The sequence below is a fragment of the Mauremys mutica genome, chromosome 9, assembly GCF_020497125.1.
Source record: "Mauremys mutica isolate MM-2020 ecotype Southern chromosome 9, ASM2049712v1, whole genome shotgun sequence".
In the NCBI taxonomy this organism is placed as follows: Eukaryota; Metazoa; Chordata; order Testudines; family Geoemydidae; genus Mauremys; species Mauremys mutica.
Genome location: NC_059080.1, coordinates 79,856,254 through 79,876,202, shown reverse-complemented (window position 1 = coordinate 79,876,202; position 19,949 = coordinate 79,856,254). Strand labels below are relative to the sequence as shown.

Genomic DNA, 19,949 nt, shown 5'->3' with positions numbered 1-19,949 from the left:
GGCACAAGCCAGTTCCTTAGAGACAAAAGGCAAACTGATGCCTCAGAAAGGTGGCAACAAAATTAAATGGACTGTCACCTTGTTAAGAAGCTATTCTTTGGCAGGAAAAAGGGTGAGAGTGAGAAATTTACCTTTTGGCAAAGAAATAGCTGGAAGTTCCCGTCCCCCCAGACTTGCTGTCTCCTGAACCTGAGCTGGAGATAGAACAGGAGTACTTGTGGCACCTTAAAGACTAACAAATTTATTGTAGCATGAGCTTTCGTGAGCTAAAGCTCACTTCTTCGGATGCATAGAATGGAACACACAGACAGGAGATATTTATACATACAGAGAACATGAAAAGGTGGAAGTATGCATACCAACAGGCAGAGTCTAATCAATTGAGATGAGCTATCGTTAGCAGGAGGAAAAAAAACTTTTTGAAGTGATAATTAAGATGGCCCATAGAAGGTGTGAGGAGAACTTAACATAGGGAAATAGATTCAATTGGTGTAATGACCCAACCAGTGACAGTAGGGTGAGAAAAGACCACTTGGTCATCTGTTGTGACCTCATCATCCAGTCTGACCCACAAAGCACTTTACCAAGAAAAAAAGCCACTCAAAACCTTTCACAAATTGAAGCACTTAATCTTGGAATTCATTTCAACTTGCCTTTTAAAAAAAAATACCATTAGGAGAAAGTGACAGAAGGCCTTAAGTATCCTAGGGAAAAAATTGATGGGTAGTTCACCACTGGTGCAGCTCCATGGGTGGCAGCAACAGGGCAGACAGGGACTAAGGACCTGTTAATGTTACAGATTAAACCAAGTTATCCCTTAACCTGTTTTCAAACACAGCTCCAATTTTCAAATGAATACTGTCTCTTAACTGTTTTATAATGAGGATAAAGCATTGGTCAAACCATCCCTGGAATCATTTTTATATCTACCCAAGTTGAAGCATGATTCTTTAACATGGTCATAACATTTTCCATACCACACCCAGGCAATAAAAAACAAACAGGGTATGGTCACAACTAGAATTACTGATTTTTCTGTTCACTGGCCATACCAGAAAATCCAAAAAGAAGATGTATTTCAGGTTGGTCTGAAATGAAAATATTTGGTAAACTAAAAATTAGGAACAAATTTAATTTCAGGTGGAACAAAATGTTTTGTTTGACCTGAACAAAGTCTGTTTTTTTTTTACTTTTGCTAGAGCTTGCTGTCCAACAGTTCTCTCATTTCATTTAGTTTTAGAGCTTTTAAAACTAATTATTTTTAAAATATATTAAAGTAAACTTCTAAATGAAAAGTCATTTCAATTTGAGAAATTTCAATGTTTCATTTTAAAAAAGTCAAAACAAATTTTTTCAATACTTTTGTTTGTGTTTTTGGACTGAAACAATTACATGAATTCATGAAATATTTTGGTTTACTCAAATCTGTATTCAAGGAAAAATTTTGTCTAAACCTTTTTTGCCCAGCTGTAGTCAGAGCCATTCTACACTGCAGAAGAGGGAGTGAGAATATGGAAAGTTTGCACAAGAGGTACTCATCACTTCTAGGCCATAAAGCCTCATTCCTGTGAAAATTCACCCAAATTTGGCCAAGTTATAAACCTTTACAAGAATTTCAGAGTCCTGGGGGTTTCCTGTACATCAAAGATTTGGGGCTGGACAGAGCCAGGTGATAAATCTGATCTGCCAGCTGACTCTGTACAATATGGGATAGGAACAAGCCGCAGAGGCTATTCCAGTCCTGATGCTCTGTGTTGCTATTCTAGCAGCTCCTACCACACCAGCCTTTGAGAACTCCTGAGTGTACAGCATGACTGATTAGGCTGTGTGCACATGGGGAAGAAATTGGGTATTTGGAAGCAAATACGGTATTTAGGTTGGAAACATTACCTTATTATTTGGACATAATTTATAGTTGGCTCAGACATTCTTGGATCCCTCCCTAATTCCACACATTGATAGATTGCATGGCAAAAGGGTGTTTTGTTTTGCTGTACCAGATTTATGTTCACTAAGTATAAAGACTTTTAATTTATAAACATTTTTAACCAAGTTTTCAGAAAGCAGAACTCCTCATGTAATGTCTTGGTAGCAAAAAAAAATTAGAAATGGGGAAGAAGGGGAAACAAACCCAGAAACCACACAGATAGTGTATTTCAAGATTTATGGGCCATGCTCATCATTCATGTGTCTCCATTGGATTTACCTGCACGTAGATTCAATGAAGTTATAGATGAGAGGAGGAATCATCATTATGACCATATAAATTCATGTACCAGAAACACACTTATATAAAAATAAAAATCAGTGGAGCTGGTTATAGTTAAGGTTGCCAAACACCTCCCCTATAAGACCCTGTTTTCAATTGCTAATAACTTTGCCAAAATGTAATCATTTAAGCTGAACTTTTCCATACTACCTGCCTGAAGCTGAAATATTCTGGAAGTTTCAACAAAAATTGTTCCGCTGTTCACGAGAACGAGATTAGCAAAAACCACATTGTTTTGCTCATACTAAAAAAAATTCTTACAATGGTTTTGTTGAGTTTAGCATCTCCATGTTTAGACTGTGGACTTAAAATTTCACTGAGGGTTGCTTTGGTTTCAGGGATATACCTTTTGCCATTCCTGTGAAAAATTGCCTAAATGTGGCCAATTTACAAACCTTTTAAAAAAAAAAATCACAGGCAACCTTAATTCTGAGATTTCCTAACTTGCAAGTGCTTATTTTGCAACTATAACATTATTTTAACATAGTTTCTTATGTGTTGTTTTATGTGTATATACACACACACACACACACCTCATCGTCCCTAAAAAGTCAATAATGATATAATTATCAGTGAAGTTAAAAAATGCTTAAGATATTTGGCCACTTGGAAATACCAGAATACACAGTTAAACTGGTTCATTTAATCAAAGAATAGAACAAAAGGAAAAATCCCAGGAGCTAAGTGTAAGTTTCATTCATAAAAAGATAAATAGCAAGTGTCCTCTGGCTAAATTTGGGGATTTCCCTTCTGTATTAGCCTTTACAAGACTAGAATGCTAATGGACACGAGTCAGATTCTAAAGCCAGAAGGGACCATTGTGATCTTCTAGTCTGACCTCCTGTATAACACAGGCCATAGAACTTTCCCAGCATAATTCCAAGAGCAGATCTTTTAGACAAACATCCAATCTTGATTTAAATTTCCCAGTGATGGTGAATCCAACACAACCCTTGATAAATTGCTCCAGTGGTTAATTACTCTCACTGTTAAAAATGTACACCTTATATCCAGTCTGAATTTGTCTAGTTTTAACTTCCTGCCATTGGATCATGTTATACCTTTCTCTGTTAGATTGAAGATCCCATTATTAAATATTTCTTTCCCATGATAGATGTTATCCATTTGTAGTGATGAATGAGGTTAGGCTCAAGTAGTAATTCAATTATATCCTGAATCCCAACTGCCATCTCAGTTCCAACTGTCCTAACGTTTTTATTTTCTACAAGGTCTCAAATTTACACTGTCAAACACTGTTCTTTCTAACCACCTAGGTGGAAAAGTTCTTACTCCATCTCATCAGGCACTTACTGCTAGAAGTATCAGAGGGGTAGCCGTGTTAGTCTGGACATGCATCCGACGAAGTGGGTATTCACCCACGAAAGCTCAAGCTCCAATACGTCTGTTAGTCTATAAGGTGCCACAGGACTCATTGCTGTCTTTACTGCCAGAAGATACCCTTCAATTTTCTCCAAATTTGTCTCCAGTTTAAGACGTGTATGTGAAAGTCTCTGATTTGGCACAGTTTCACTGCCATCTGCTTCAGTAGTGCCATAGCTGTCAATCCAGAGGCTCTCTGACAACTGATGCTATGGAACATGAGTATGCCTACAGTGTGAGAACACTTGTGGGAAGACCCAACTGTGATCAAGTTAGGCCTCATAAAAAGGTTGCAGTGGTCTGGTCTGTCTTTTTCTTTGACTCTCTTCTGCTTCTGTTTCATAGCACGTATCTTGCTTTGTTTTGAAGGGTAAATCAACAGTTAATTTTTAAGAATGATCATACAGCAAATGTGTCTCCCAAGTTACTCCAAGGAAGTTCACTTTTCAAGTTTCCTCCTCAGAGCTAAATAAATAAAAATAAATAAAAGTAATTTAAAGATAGGGAACTAGACCAAGCTCTAGCAAGAAGGATGTCTCCCACTCCCTGAGGTAGACAGGCAGGCAAGCCCTCAGAACTCTAGCAAGGAGCAAGCATATAACTCTCAAACTACTTCGGCACAATAAATTGTTTTGATGGCTGCAGCAAGTCAACACCTAGAAGGTTTTACACAGCCCCGGCAGAGATGTCAGACATAATTGCTTCTTTGCATTAAGTAGAGGGCAAGGTAGCCTAAGAAAACTTCTGGATTGTGGTCTTTCCCTTTCGCCTTCTCGATCAGTTTTAATTCCTTCTCCTGCACATAAAGCATTAATGTCTCCATGAGGGTTAGCACTTATATAAACAGAAAATACAGCATAAGCTGTTACCTAGATAATAAGGTTATCACATAACTAAAACATGGGCAAAGCACCCATTCAGATGATTCAGTTGCAGAGACAGTTGGAGGAACTGATTACACTGAATGAACTAAAACGCTTTGCGGCTGCAAGTGCTGCAGAGGCAGCATGCTCAATCCTGCGAAGGGAGCACACTCTTGAGCAACTGGCCTGGGATGTTCATGTAAATGCTGCAGCTGATTTGGCGGATATGTAATTTTCACTGGCATTGCAGATGAACGAGACATTCTAGAAGCCAGTAGTCGTCTTTTAGGTCTTCTTCCATGGAGTCTGGTGACAATGACAGCAGCACTGTGCCATTTCTGCTTCTCCTAGGAAAGGTACAACTTCAAAATAGTAATAAGATTACTCAATGACCCTCCCCCATCTTCTCTTCCACAGCAATCTCAACACTCATTGCTGAGCTCACTAAAACAAGAAATATTTCAATGAGAACAATGGCCTTTCTGTTTTCAATCAGACAAATATGCAGGGTGATAGTACAATATTGCATTTATACAATTGTATTTGGCACTTCTCATGCTTTTCAGCCTCTCAAAAAGTGTTTTACAAAAGGCAACTAAGTATCATTTTTCCAATTTTGCAGATGGGGGAAACTTGGGCACAGAAAGGCAAAGTAACCTGCCTGAGATCATATGGTGAGCCAGTGCCAGAGCTGGGGCTCCTGATTCTTAACCCCATGCTTCAACCTCTAACTCACCCTGCCTCCCTGCTCTGTTGAGGAGGGAGGTTCCTCTTTTCCCCATGGGTTCAGAAGACCACTGCATTTCTGCTGTACTAGCACAAGGGATCAGGAATCCTGGAGTCCATATAGGTGCCGTGGAACACAAATCCACATGGTTTCATTGCACCTCACAGTTGTGGTGGGGGAGGGTGAAACGATGTGAAATATGAGCGTGTGAAGTGTATCTACATCTACCCAGTTTCAGTAGCCATTTCACGTCCCACATATAGGTCCACACCACATAGTATGCTGGTTCTGTAATGAGGCTGGACTAGTGGTTGCAGAGCACCTCCACTGCTGTATTCCTTATCCCCACAAAAAGGCTATGCCAAGCCTGTGTACCTAGACTCTACACAGAATACCAGATTGGCCCACAGTCAGAGACAGAGAAGCTGTGCATTTAACCAGAGACATCTGTTTTCATCTACTGAGAACAAGGTACCAGTGAACACAAGCAGACTATTGTTACCTACAATTTTCTGAAAGAATTCAGTCAGTTATTCAGTCTGTTCTAAACTCCAAGAAGAGTAATGGTACTGTTACCTCAGAACTGACAGGAGCGTTACCCCAGAACTTGACCAAGCTAATTGCAGCCATATTATGTGAATTCAGCCACCATTAATTAATAAAACAGAACACCACATAGCTAAGGGTTAATTTGGACAAGCAAGGCTTTTGGAGGCAAGGTCAAATACTATCTGCATGCTTGCGGTTTCTGTTAATTGGCATGGGAGGGGATAAGAGACTCAACAAATTATGAGACTGAAAGAAAATAAGTGGATGGAGACCTTGAGTTTGGGCGTCTTTGATATAGAAGCTTATTATGGCTAAGATTGTTAAGAATGTTTTATTGATAAGTAGTTTATTGAAGTTAGGAGGAGTGATGACTCAGTAAGGTCACTATGAGCCTTTTGTGTTTTGTAAAAGCTAGTTATAAAAAGATTAGATAATAGAGGGTATCCGGAGCAGTTTTCTGAAGCTTCCTGCCCTATTCCCCGGCAGGGAAGTGACCAGCCATTGTTGACCTGCTGCTAAATTACTCAATACCATCTCAGATTTTAGGTAGTTATTTGGGATGTCCTAAACCTATTGCTTAAATCTAACAAATAGTTTTAGATAAGAGCACACTTATTTGTATCAATCTTTTATCATCCAGAAGTGCTGTGTTCCCATTGATTTATTCCTGACACTGCCTGGAGTGAAATAGTTAAGTTACCACTGCTTTGGGTTTTAAGACTCTGGGTAACAGTACTACTTTGACTGAACATACTGACTGACAATGTGCTGACATTTTAAAAGCATTTAGATGTGTTTGGTTTAAATATGTGGCCTGTTTTGTACATTTTGCAAATGTGTTTCTGGAAGGTGAATGAGAGGAACAGAGTACAGAATGTTTTTGCAGCAAAAAGTATTGCTAGCAATTTTAGTGATTTTCTAGTCTAAGACTGAACATTCTTTGCAATTTACAGAAAATTTAAGCAATCTGCCTCTAAAGTAATAGTGCCAGGCAGAAAATACACTCTTTACATGCTGCAGTATCCCACTGAACGAAAAGGGTCTGTGCCTGAAGAAAACTGCCTAGAAAATACTAAATAGTAGCCCATTCTAGAACATAACAGAGCAGATATGCCCTATCCTTCATTCATTTGATTCAACAAGACAGATATTTCAGTTACCCTGTATCACTCAATATCACAGAAGTCATCAGCTGGGTCTTATAAAAGCTTTACTTCACCTAAGTGCAAATGGCTCAGAAGCAATGTATAGACAAAGCAGAAATCTTATTCAAAGAATGATAGGTTATAGAGCAATGGTAAGTTAAACTGAATGACCAGTCCCGGGCATTTCATTCCTACACTGAAGCTTGAATCAAGACCTTATAGCTTCCAGATACCTTATCAGGCACACACAGAAGCATGATCTTTCAGGAAATTCAGTCATATATTCAGTCAGAAGAACAACAAAGCAAGCAGGATCTTCTGAGGCAGCAGGCGCTAAATCAGTTCTATGTGTGTGTCATAGCAGCAATTTTGTTAGTCAGGGGCTCATAATAGGAAAAAACAAACACTGAACTTCAGAGAAAACTTTCACACTGTGGCTTCCCCCCCGATTATGCTTATGAGCATAATGACCCATCACTTCCTGCAATAGTGATCTGTTAGCTATATAAACCACTTACACACATTAAAAGATGTCTTTTGAAGACAGAAAAAACAAAGCAATCATGCTGGTCTCTCTCACTAACCTTTCAAGCCTAAGGTTTGCTCACCAACTTGTGTATCTTTGAAATAAAATGTTTTGCTCACTAAGAGACATTGCAGACACATGAATCAGAGTGGTACTCAAAAAAAAAAAAGGATTTTTTTCAGTTTGGATAGTTAATCTCTCATCTTCCTTATGTGATTGGAGTCCTGTAAATGAAATTGCCTGTGGCAATCAGTCAGATAAAGACAAATATTATGTGGAGAGCCATCTTTTATCAAAGCACTCAGAACGCTAGGTCAGAGAAAAGAATTTACCAGTAGTATTATGTGGCCGAGACATGAAAACACAACAGCTCTTTTGCCATATACATGAGCTAGGCATGGTTGCTTGGATACCACCTTATACTCAGGGCAAAATTTTCAAACATGAGTACCTGAAGTTTGTCACCTGATGTCAATAGAAGCTCTGAGTGCTCAACTTCTCTGATAATCATGATACTAACAATATGGATCGACATGCCTAACTTCAGACATCTAAATTTGAAAATAAACGTAATGCATTCTCCCATATATTTACCACACTGTCAAAGTATTATGCAAAATGAAAACATTATATAAGTTGATAGCTTTCTCCCTGCCAGTCAGTCTGAATTTCACTACCTACAGCACAAGACAACAAGGAACATTAATGTTTAAAAATATTTTAAAAAGAAATTTACTGGAGGGAAATTTCTGCACTTTTGAAGATTGTACCTAACTTGCAAATTGTCGCAGAGCATAGGAAAGGATGTACACACATTTGATATTTCACCCGCACTCAATTTGTGCACAATTATTTTTTTGGCCTAAGGCCCAGATTCTTAACAATATTTAGGCACCCTAACTCGCAATGAAATTAATGGCAGTTTGATGCCTAAATATCTTTAAAAATCTAGCCCTAAATGTTGTGGGGTCCAAGCATAATACTATTTGGATTTTATTGCTATTTTATGTTTATTTTAATTATTTTAAAAGCATTCGAGCCATGGCTAGGCACTATCCATATAGCAAAGTAATAAATACTGGCCGTCCAACCCAGAATAATTCTTCTTCTTTATTACCAAAGGATAATATATCCATGTGCAACTGCAACTGCCATTCAGATGTCCATGGGAAGCCCTCTTTACATGCCTACAGCAAGGGAACACAGTAAGCCCCCTAACTCTCTCGTGTAGGCTACCCACAGTGTTAGCAGCACTGCAGGGGACAGAAGATGAGCCTCTGCAGGGCTGCTACTCTTTTACCCCACCCAGGTGGGCACAGAATAGGTAGGCAGGGGTCAGGCGTGGAGCCTTGACTCTGTGCTCCTTCTGCAGTAGCCCATCCAGCCCAACTGAACCAAAGCGCCAGGTAAAGATAAGTAGCCCATGCCAAACCTTCAATCCTGGAGCAAGGGGGAAATCAAGAACCAGAGTGTGACTCTCAGATTCAGAATCTGGTTCCTGATCTACTCCTCGTTCAATACAGCTATGCACTACCTTTTGCTCAGGGCTTGTGGCAAAGCCAAAACTGAGTGCTAAGTGAGGAATAAAATATATTCATGATTTAGATACACACACGTTTACTAATATAAGACAGATTCTGCTCTCAGAGTACACGAATGCAAATCTGGAGTAGTTACATAGAAATCCAGTGGAATTATTGAAAATTTATACTAGAATAACTGATAGCAGAACTAGGCCCACAAATTAGCCATTCTTCAGTCTCTCATTATGATCCTAACTGTTAGGCTCACAAAATAATTAGACAGTAGTCAATAATAGAATAGATTTGATTTACTGTAGTACTTCACAGTTTGGTGTTGTGGTACTTTGTGGGGGACACACAGTAAAATGAAAAGCATTTCAGATGGCAGGATTATGTCTGAGGCATGCCCCCTCGCTTCTGGCATATCACACAATCACTAGTTGTACGTTGCAACCGAAAAAGGAGCATGTGGCAAAGGTTTCAGTTTGCAGCGAGAGTTAAATGCTGCATTCGTCTGTTGAATAATTTACATTACTATCGTCTCTTATGTAGTATTCTCATTCAGATGCATTATACATAGGTAAAATGAAGAATATTGTCACTATTATGGTCCAGATTCTTTGTAGATTTTCAAAGGAGCTCAGCACCCACAATTATTTTGGTGCCCAACTATTCTGAATGTCTGATCCTTATTGTGAGTGCTGATGCTTCAACATTTGACCCTTGTGACCTGCTGAAGGTCACATAGGCAGAGCCAAGAATTGAACTCAGAGCTCAAGTACTACTCCAGCAGACTTAACCACAAGACCAGATTTCCTCCCACCTTCACGTGTGTTAAATTCTCTTGGAACATTTTATGCATAACAAAAATTACATGTTTCAGGAAGAAACTTAGGAAGGCATGGGAAAAACTGTGACTAACCACAGAGCAGAAATCAGACTGAAATACATGCCTGTCACTGTAGTTTTGCAAAACCCAACATGTCACTGGTTTTACTACCACTAGTGAAAACTGTGTTCCTTGCAAGAGTGGAACTATGGAAGTGCAATACTGTATTGCACAATGCTGTTCAATGAAAATGAAGTACCTTTATAGGTAGGGTGACCAGATGTCCCTATTTTATAGGGACAGTCCTGATATTTGGGGCTTTTTCTTATACAGGTGCAATTACCGCCCACCCCCACCCTGATTTTTCACACTTGCTATCTGGCCACCCTATTTATAGGGCATCAGCTGGAGCCTGCAATTTTTACACTGAAAATTTCCCACTGATGACACTTTTCATAGATTTGTAAAACTCCCACCATTAAGATTTGCCAACACTGTAAAATTTGACAATTTGTTGTTGGAATAATACAACCATTTGGTCTTCTGAGGGTTGAAACCAGAGATTTATTTTATCTACTAAATTGTCAGTAACTTTTCACTGAAACTGCTTCCCCCTGCCAGAAACCTTATGGTAGACAGAGGGAAATGATCCATTTAATCTAATAGCCATCTCTTATTTGTTAGCCTGTATACAAAATAAAGGATTCCAATGTGTTCAGTGCCTCTAAAACTGCTTGGGACACTCTTTTCCTGATAACTTTATTCATAGCATGTATTGAGCACAATTTTCTATTGTACTAGCTTTTTGTAGCATCACCACATGCATCTGGGATGCTGTCCAAACTTAAAACCAATATTGAACCAAACCAGTGTAAACAAGATAATCAGGTACTGTGACCACACAAAACAAGATGAGAAAAAGAAAAAGATCCATAAAAGCTGGGAAGCTTTTCTGTGAGTGCAGAGTATAATAGATGTGCATATGGCTTTTACAAACATAATACAGCCTCCTAGTCTATCCCAACAAGAGAAGACAATGGAATTCTATCCCATCACCAATAGCAGTGAGAGAAATGGAAAATGGAACGAACCAGTTCTGGAATTCATAACTCGAATGAGCTAACACACCATAAGCATCACCTCCAATATATTGCATATCATAAATTATTTTAATTTTCTTTGGTAGTGTTATCATTCTGCCCTATCTGATGTAAACTTTGTTATTTCAAAGGAGAGATTGCCCTTGTCATAATGGAATAGGCCCCCAGTAGCAACACTAATCTCAGAGTCACTTAAATAAGCCTTACTTTTGTTTTACTGTAAGAAAGAATGGAGAGTTAACTGAAAACAAGAGAGAACAAATGGTTACAATACAAAACAAAACCTGGATCTACACTTATTCATAGTTACCTTTCCTATTTAATAAAGCAGGTTCTCCGCCAGTTCAGGCTGTTGCAGAGCTGACTAGCTTCACAAGAAACAGGATTCAATTTCTCATGAGAATGTCCCTGCTCCCCAAGATGTGTCCCTCCTCAGTGAAAGGATACAGAGTGCCTTTCCCCTCTCTGTGTACTGAAACAGTCTTGTCTTTATTCATAGGCAAGGTAATTCTATGTGTGTTGTAATGTTCCTTTTATACCACCCAGTAGTTTTGATAGTTTGCAGTTAACTCTGATGGTTTTCCATTGAAAGTCTTAGGATGGAGCAAGTCTGAACAACTGAACCTCACATTACATCACTGGCTAACCATGATGGGGTGACAACTCCTTTCTGCTTCAATGGGCCATCACTGAGACATAATATCCCCCAGTGACTAACTTTTACTCCAAGTTCATAAAGCATACTTTCAATATAATTACATTACTCCTTAAATGTTACCTGTACATACATCTTGCAATGATTTTGAATCATGACAAGTTATGAGCTTTTAAGAGCTACCTTATATGTTACTCTTTGTGGATAAATATCCTACAATGCATGTGTTTGGTGTAATGAGTTTGTCGGGTCTGAGGTGAGAGTGCTTTACAATGAGCTGGGGACCCTTTTCCCAGGAGCCTCTGTGTCACACTGACCTACCCTTCAGAAAGGGAGGGTCTGGGAAGAGGATGGGGTGATAGGCATATGGGGGAGATAATTTCATGGAGGCGTCAACTAACAGGGATTGATCCTGTGCTGAACTCTGCAAATTGAGCATTGAAGTCTGCTGTTCACAGGGCACGGCCCATCACATCTCAGCATGGCTTGTTCAGCCCTAGTCTGCATCTCACTCTGGGTTGGTCTCAGTCACACATTATGACTAAAATAAATGATCTTTTTCTTGCTGAAACAGTGGAAGTTCTGGAAGCTCTAGGGAATCAGACTATGGCTTGTGAGATAAAGATTTTTAAGAGCCTGGCAGGACAAATAAGCAAAAATAAAAAAAAATATTCTTGATCAGCATAACTTCTGTACATTAGCCGTCCACTGGAACTAACCAGAAAATGGCAGAACAGTAATGGTAGAATAGCATTATGTAACCTTCTCAAGTGTTATTTGAAAAGCAGCATGGTCCACTGGACAGTGCACTGGAGTGGGATCCATGAAATGTGGGATGTATAAAGGATACCTTGGGTGGGGAGGAATAGCTCAGTGGTTTGACCATTGGCCTGCTAAACCCAGGGTTGTGAGCTCAGTCCTTGAGGAGACCATTTAGGGATCTGGGGCAAAAATCTGTCAGGGACAGTACTTGGTCCTGCTGTGAAGGCAGGGAACTGGACTCAATGACCTTTCAAGGTGCCTTCCAGCACTATGAGATAGGTATATCTCCATATCATATAATAATAAAAATTGCCACTGACTTGCTGTGTGACCTTGGTGAAGTCATTTCACCTCTTCATGACTATTTGAGCTTCCACCCTTGGTCTGTCTTGTCTATGTAGCATGTAAGCTCTTTGAGAATGTCACTAGTACATGGTTGTACATTGCTTAGCTCAATGGGACCTTAGTACCTAGAGGCACCAACTAGGTTATCTAATATAAATAATAACTAAAAACAAAGATGGAGATTTTTCAAGGCAGTCCACAGAATTCAGACACAACTGTCCAATAGAACTGTCTGAAACCACTAGACCTGCGCTGAGAATCTCAACCAATAGATAACTAACAACAGCAGCACTATGCACTTATTGGTTGGCCTTTAATTCAAGCATCTGAAAGTGCTTTACAAATAACAAAGTCTCATAATACCCTTGTGAGGTAGATATTATTGACCCATTTTACAAATGGCTAAACAGAGATTGCAAGAGAGGACATAGAGCAAGACAATGGCAGAGTCAGGAATAGAAACCTGATTTTAAGGCTGTGTCTACCTTTGGAGCTAGAGATGTGATTCCCAGCTTGCATAGACATATTTACGCTAGCTGTCAGCTGGCTAAAAAGAGTAGTGTAGCTGCAGTAGCAAGGGCTAGCTGTGCTGAGTACAAACCTGCCTGAACTCTGTGGGTAAGCACCTGGCATGGCTAGACTGTGCTGCCACTTGCCACAGCCTGTGCTATGCCAGCTATACTACTATGTTTAGTGTGCTAAAGTGTCTACACAAGTATGTCCACAGGGAATCACACCTCTAGCTCCAAATGTAGATGTAGCCTTAGTGCCCTACTCTAACCACTTCTCAGTTCTGAAAGATGTCAACCGTAGAGAACTCCTTCAGTATCCAAAGACATTTCCCTTCCATGTCTACATTACATATTTCTAAAATGTCATTATAAAATTACATTAAAAAAATTAAAGAATTAAAAAAGACTTGTTTCTTCTTTTGCAAGTTCTGGAAGAGTTTTCATTTGTTACACTCAATGTTTGACCCTGAACATTAGCAATTATTTGGCCCTGTGATTTGAGGAAAGAGGTGGAACAAGCAACAGCAACAGGATGTAATAACCATTACATCAGGGAGATCCAAACTCTTGAAGAAACAAAATAGTAATGTTTTTTGGTCCAGTTTCATTAGCAGTTGAAGTGAATGCAGATGACATCTGGACGGAGAAGCTTCAGTCTGACCATTTACATTTGTTAAATCTTTAGTTTGTTAGCAAAATAGATGTTATGGTAATCTACAATTTAACTTATTGCCTCTGTATACAACATTGGTGAGAATCCCTATTGGAATATTGTGTCCAAGTCTGGTGTCTGCCCTTTAAAAAATGTGGAAAAATTGGAAAGGGTTCAGAAAAGAGCTATGGGAATGATTCAAGGAAAACATGGTATATAGTGAGAGACCTAAGGAGCTCAATCTAGGGTTTATCTAGGGTGGGTCACTGAAGAAAAAAATTCCCCATCCACACTGAAGAGGAACCATGCTAGAGCCTTGCTAAAAATAACTGGTTTTGACAGTCAGTACTAAGAGTTTCTGCTGTAGTATGGGTAGGAACTAAAAGGCTATGATAGCTCTTTTTCACAATGATGAGCGCAGAAACTAAAGGTCATGCTGGAAAAAAAACCCCACATCTCTCTCAGTGCAAGTAAATAAGATCATTTTCCCTACTACATGCACATATACTTTGTATTATAAACAAGAGATTTTTCTAATTGGCCAGTTGCCTACAATTGGCTGAATATAGGTAAAAAGGGGGCAAATGCCAAGATTTTACAAAGTGATTAGTGATGGGGGGGCTCAATTTCTGGGGGGCCAATTGGAGAGACCTTAAAGAGACCTGATTTTTAGAGAGTGTTGTTCACCCACTTTGCGACAATCAGTCCCTTTACCAGTATCTCCATTTGGACACTTGAAAATGGAAGCTTACTAGTCATTTGTGAAAAGCTTGGCCAAAGTCTGTAGTTCAGCTGGGATGAAAAACAAGTAGACAATAAAGGCCCTACCCAGCAAGGCTTTGGGCATCCCTGTGAAGTGCTGCATATCCTCCTCTGGGTAGCACTCTCACTTACCATGTTTATACAGGGCCAGGGCCGGCTCCAGGCACCAGCGAAGGAAGCAGGTGCTTGGGGCGGCCATGGAAAGGGGTGGCACGTCTGGGTCTTCGGCGGCAAGTCCCTCAGTCCCTCTTGGAGCGAAGGACCCGCTGCCGAATTGCCGCTGAAGAACGAAGCGGCACGGTAGAGCCGCCGCCGATCGCAGCTTTATCTTTTTTTTTCCCCTGCTTCGCCGCTTGGGGCAGCAAAAAAGCTGGAGCTGGCCCTGTACAGTGCCTAGCACAATGGGGTCCTGATCTCAGCTGGGGCCTCTAGATACAACAGTAACAAATCAATAGGAGCGGACAGTATTCAGCACCTTATAGGAGGTTCCTCAAACCCTCTCAAGATCAAGCCTTGGATCATTTAATACTGTTGCCTATTTTTGATGTGAGCGGCTAGTCAAATTTTGGGCCCTGTGGTGACGTTCCATTTGAACTAGAAACTGATGGAGTCTGGTGTTTTCTCTGATGTTATCTTGCTTCTTTACAATGAATGTACAAAGTCCCACTCCTTAAAATGCAGGAAGAACCAAAAACAAAAAGGAGCGGTTTCTTAGTTTAGAGATGCCTTTTCTAACCAACACCACATCCAAAAGCTCTCTAAGTACTTTTTCCAGCATCACACTGTGCCACTTACTTTTTTGCTTCTGCCTCTCCCTCTGTTTTCATGTTTCCATTTTCCGTGTGACCTCTCTACCCAAACACTCACACACCTACCAAAAATAACACTCAACAAGAAATTTCTGGGGTTAACACACAGCTTTTATCTTAGTTGGGGGTTTATGCATGTAGTTATGTTAACCTCATTGGGGTATTAATTAACTCATAATAAAGTTTCACCGAGCTCATAACAACACATGTTTTCTTGACTTAGGTTAACTGGACAAACCTGTCATGTTTTATAACAGTTACATGGAAACTTGGGCTAATGGAGAACTGTACAATATCCATATATGTATCCTACTTCTCCACAAGGATTCTAGGAGAAAAATAGTGTTTGAAATCTCTGGGGCCTGCTGTTTAAAAATATACAAACCAATTTATAGGAAATGTTTTATCTGCTATGGTCAGTTCATAACCTCACCACCAAAAATCCCCAAATCCTGCATTAAAAGACTATTTGTACTAGTCTAGTGACTCTGAAAAGCTGTTTAAATCAGCCTTCAAATAAAGCTCACAACATGTTATAAAACAAGTAAATGTAAATGGCAGTGTCTCATGTCTACCTATTTTCACATTTCAGTTACTACCTAAATTATGGAACAATAATCGATATACAGTTTAAAATCCAATTATTTAACTCTGCAAACCAACAGTAATCCCACCGGACACATCATATGATGAACAATTGATTAAGAAAACAGTCAGGATTTTTTTTGCAGTTTTTTTTATATTTTGGGTGAAGCAATAAGCATTGTCAAACTGCTTCAGTGTTTACATACACCTCTACCTCAATATAACACTGTCCTCGGGAGCCAAAAAAATCTTACCTGATTGGGCTGTTTTCAGGTCTAGACTAAAAGATCTAAGTTAGACCTCACTTACACCCCTTTATAGCGCACCAGAATTTGGCCCACAGACCATTATACTAGTGATACCTTCCAACAATTACAAAAAATAGAGTAATTCAGAATGGAGGGAATAAATCCCTCAGAGATGTCAGGGAGGAGGAGGGAGCACATCCCTGAAAACACAAGCTTTCAGTGTGACACTGTAACCAGAAGGGCTAATGCTATTCTTAGATGCATAAAGAGTAGGAGTAGAGAGGTTCTATTACCTCTGTATTTGGCACTGGCGTGAGGACTACTACCGGAATACTGTATCCAGTTCTGGTGCCCACAATTCAAGAAGGATGTTGAAAAACTGGAGAAGGTTCAGAGACGAACCATGAGAAGGACTGGATAACATTCCTTATAGTGAGTGACTCAAGAAGCACAGTCCATTTAGCTTTGTGGCAGGACTCCACTCACCTGCTAGAAACTTCTGCTGGTCGTCTTGGGGATCAGCTCCGCAGGACAGTATGCTCACTCCCAATAGCATCTCACCTGCCATCACTTCAAAGACAGTGGCATCCTCTTCATGACACAGCCCTCCAGCTGTGCCACACTCTGTGCTCCCCCTTTCTGGGGGCCAGTACCACAGTCCAACTGTCCAGCCACTACCTCAGTGGCAAGTGGGGGTGAGGGAGGGACTCAGGCCCACCCACTACTCCAGGTCCCAGCCCAGGGACCCTGTAGATGGCATATGCTGCATACTCTCCAACCTTTCAATACGTTTCCCTGGACCACTTTCCCACAGTCCCAGCACCTTTTCTGCCCTTACCTCAGGGCCTGAGCATGCCAGTCTTAGCAATGAGATAGGAGCTCTCTGTAGTTTCCCTGGTCCCTGCTAGTAGCACTGCTCTGTCCCAAGTGCTAGCACTTCCACTGCCTGTCCTTTCTCCTTGACAGCCAGTCCTTTCTCCTTGAGCTCCAGGGAACAATGAAACCTCCTCTGCTCTGCAGCTCTTCTTATATGGGCCTGTCAAGCCCTGATTGGTGCTCCTTACAGCCCTTCTCCTATTGGTTACTTTTGGTGTAGTCTCCCTAGGGTTCTATTAACCCCTTACAGACTAGTGTGGGGCAGATGCCCCATCCCAAGCTTATTGAACAGAAGTTTAAGGGGTAATTTGATCACAGTCTGTAATTGTTTACACATGGAACAGAAATTTGATAATAGAGGGATCTTCAGCTTAACAAAGGTATAACAAGAGCCAATGGAAGTTGAGACTGGACAGGTTTAGACTAGAAATAAGGCAAATATATATATTTTTTTACAGTGAGGGTAATTAACCAGTGGAACAATTTGCCAAGGGTCATAGTGGATTTTCCTTCACTGGAATTTTTAAAATCCAGATGAGATGTTTTTCTAACAGATGTGTTCTAGTTCAAGCAAGAATTAATTCAAGGAAGTTCTCTGGCCTGTGTTACACAGGTCAGACTAGAGCACCACAATGATCCCTTCTGGATTTTGAATCTATGTGGTTGTTGTTCTTAAATACCTGAAATTTATAAACTGGTAATTATAAAAGCACATAATTTTATTCATGTATTTTATTGTAACCTTTTGGCATTCAGATTTCTATTAATATTTTTTTTAATTACTCACTATGTCTCTGTTCCTTCTTGTGCACTTCATTTCCTCCTTCATTTACTGCACTTCTTTCTCTTTCTTCTATATATCCTACTCTTTCCTTGTCTCCAAGCCCCTTGTTACTGTTCTCTTACTTTCCCTTTGTGCCTTAAACCTTCTCCTTCCTTTTCTTCTATCTTCTAATCCCCAGCAGTCCGACTCATCTCTTTTCTTTCACCTACTTTCCAATTCCCTCCTTAATTCCATTACTTCACTTTCCTAATCATTTTATTCAGTCTCCTTCTCTGATCATAAAAATCCACTCATGCGTTAGCCACTCCAGCCCTCTCCTGTTCTGCTTCTGTATCATAGGTCCCACAGGTCTATTTCTTCTCTCTTTAGGACCTCCATTGGCCCCAGTTACGTCCCTCCCCTCTCCACCAGTTTCTGTCCCCCACAGGTGCTCACCTAGTTATACTAGCTTCCCCTTCCAGACTGCAAAGTTATGCTTCCCCGCCCCCAGAGCCCCAAATAAATCAGTGCAGCCCAAAAGCCTGTAAACATAGCTGCTGGCACCTTCCTGTGCTCAGGGGAATTATATCAGCCCCAGCTCCTCCTTACCGAAAGAAGGGGAGGCTCAGAACTGAAGCCAGTCCACAGCAGCTGTGCCCCAGCCCATCATTTGGGAACGATAGCTTTTGTGACTCCAGCCCCTATGATTATGTTACTGTCAGGTTTGAGTGCTAAATCTTTCTTGCCACCCACAGTAACTTGAGGAACACCAAAGACCATGGCACATTCCTTTCAATGCAATGTTTATTTAACATACCTACACAGTAGAGTATTTCTTGCTCTGATAGACACTCCTCTCAAGACTCATTTAGTGATGGCTGATTTACTCGTGTGTGTGTTTATACAATACTGCCAGTACTAGACAGGATACCTATTATCACCTCACTTTTACAGAGAGTGAAACAGCCACAGAAAGGCAAAGCAAATTGCCCAAGGCCATACAACAAGCCTGTTGTGGAACTGGGAATAAAACTTCTTCTGTTAACATCCAGCCCTGTGTTCTAACCCTGAGACCATGCTCCCTCCCAATGCTATCCCTAAATGTCATTGCCTCTGTGGCTGTGGAACCTGTGGAGGTCGCCCTTTATTCCCATTGGCTGCTTCCTCTTTGGATGCATCCATATAAAGCAGGCATTGGCCTTATTTGGCTGCCTAAGCTGCCCCTTTCTCATTGACTCCACCCAGTACAACTGCCATACATGAGAATATCAGGAACTGCACTGACCATCCTTAGAACAAGCCTCTGCTGCCCTTGAGCAAGAGTCAGATCTCCTCCTCCTTAGCTGACCAACAACCCAACAGCTAAGGGAGATTATTTAAAGTGTCCCGCTCAGCCCAAATGCCCTGTCTCATGACTAAAATACAATTCAGTAAGAGAAAAGAGGGGTAAGAGCTTCTCCTCTGGGTGCAGATACTATCCATCCCCCCCAAGAGGTGATAGCTAGGTTGATGGGAGAAGCCCTCCATGTGATACATGGGAAGTTAGGTTAGTATAACTGTCTCGCTTGGGGTGTGGATTTTCCACCCCCAAGTGATGTAGTTATACTGACATAAACTGGTAGTATAGACCAAGCCTTAGTCTGCGAATTCTAGGAGGCCTGGGAGTGACAGAGTCTGTATGAATCCATCAGCCTCAGAAAAGAAATCCTTTGTGGTTACTATACTCGACTCCTGTTCAAGGTGAGAGCCAGGTCACCATGGTCTTATCCACTGCCAGGGTCTCTCCACCCCCTCCATGGCGTTTATCAGGGGGGCATGGGAGGGAGAGAACCACAATAGGGGACAGCAGTCTTTTGTGGGTGGAGGGCTCATGTACTCGTACTCCCTGCCCTCAGGGGAGCTCTGCTACTCCTTGCTGCAAAGTGGGCTTTTTCCTCCCTTGGTGCCAGAGCCTGACCTCCTCGAGTAATCTGTATCCTTCTCAGGGTTAAACACGCCAGAAGGGCATGTATCTTTTCCATTTTTAGAGCCTTAAGTGAAATATCAACATGCTTAAAGAGCAAAATCAA

The 19,949-nt window shown here is 40.7% G+C and overlaps 1 long non-coding RNA gene across 1 annotated transcript in view; it reads right to left on the bottom strand.

Annotated features, from left to right (window-relative positions):
• Window positions 1-17,224, bottom strand: part of LOC123376938 — a 43,898-nt gene extending 26,674 nt beyond the window's left edge. Inside the window, exon 1 of the long non-coding RNA XR_006582000.1 lies at window positions 16,728-17,224. This is a non-coding gene — a long non-coding RNA (uncharacterized LOC123376938). The remainder of the gene's footprint in view (window positions 1-16,727) is intronic.
• Between the last annotated feature and the right edge of the window lie 2,725 nt (window positions 17,225-19,949).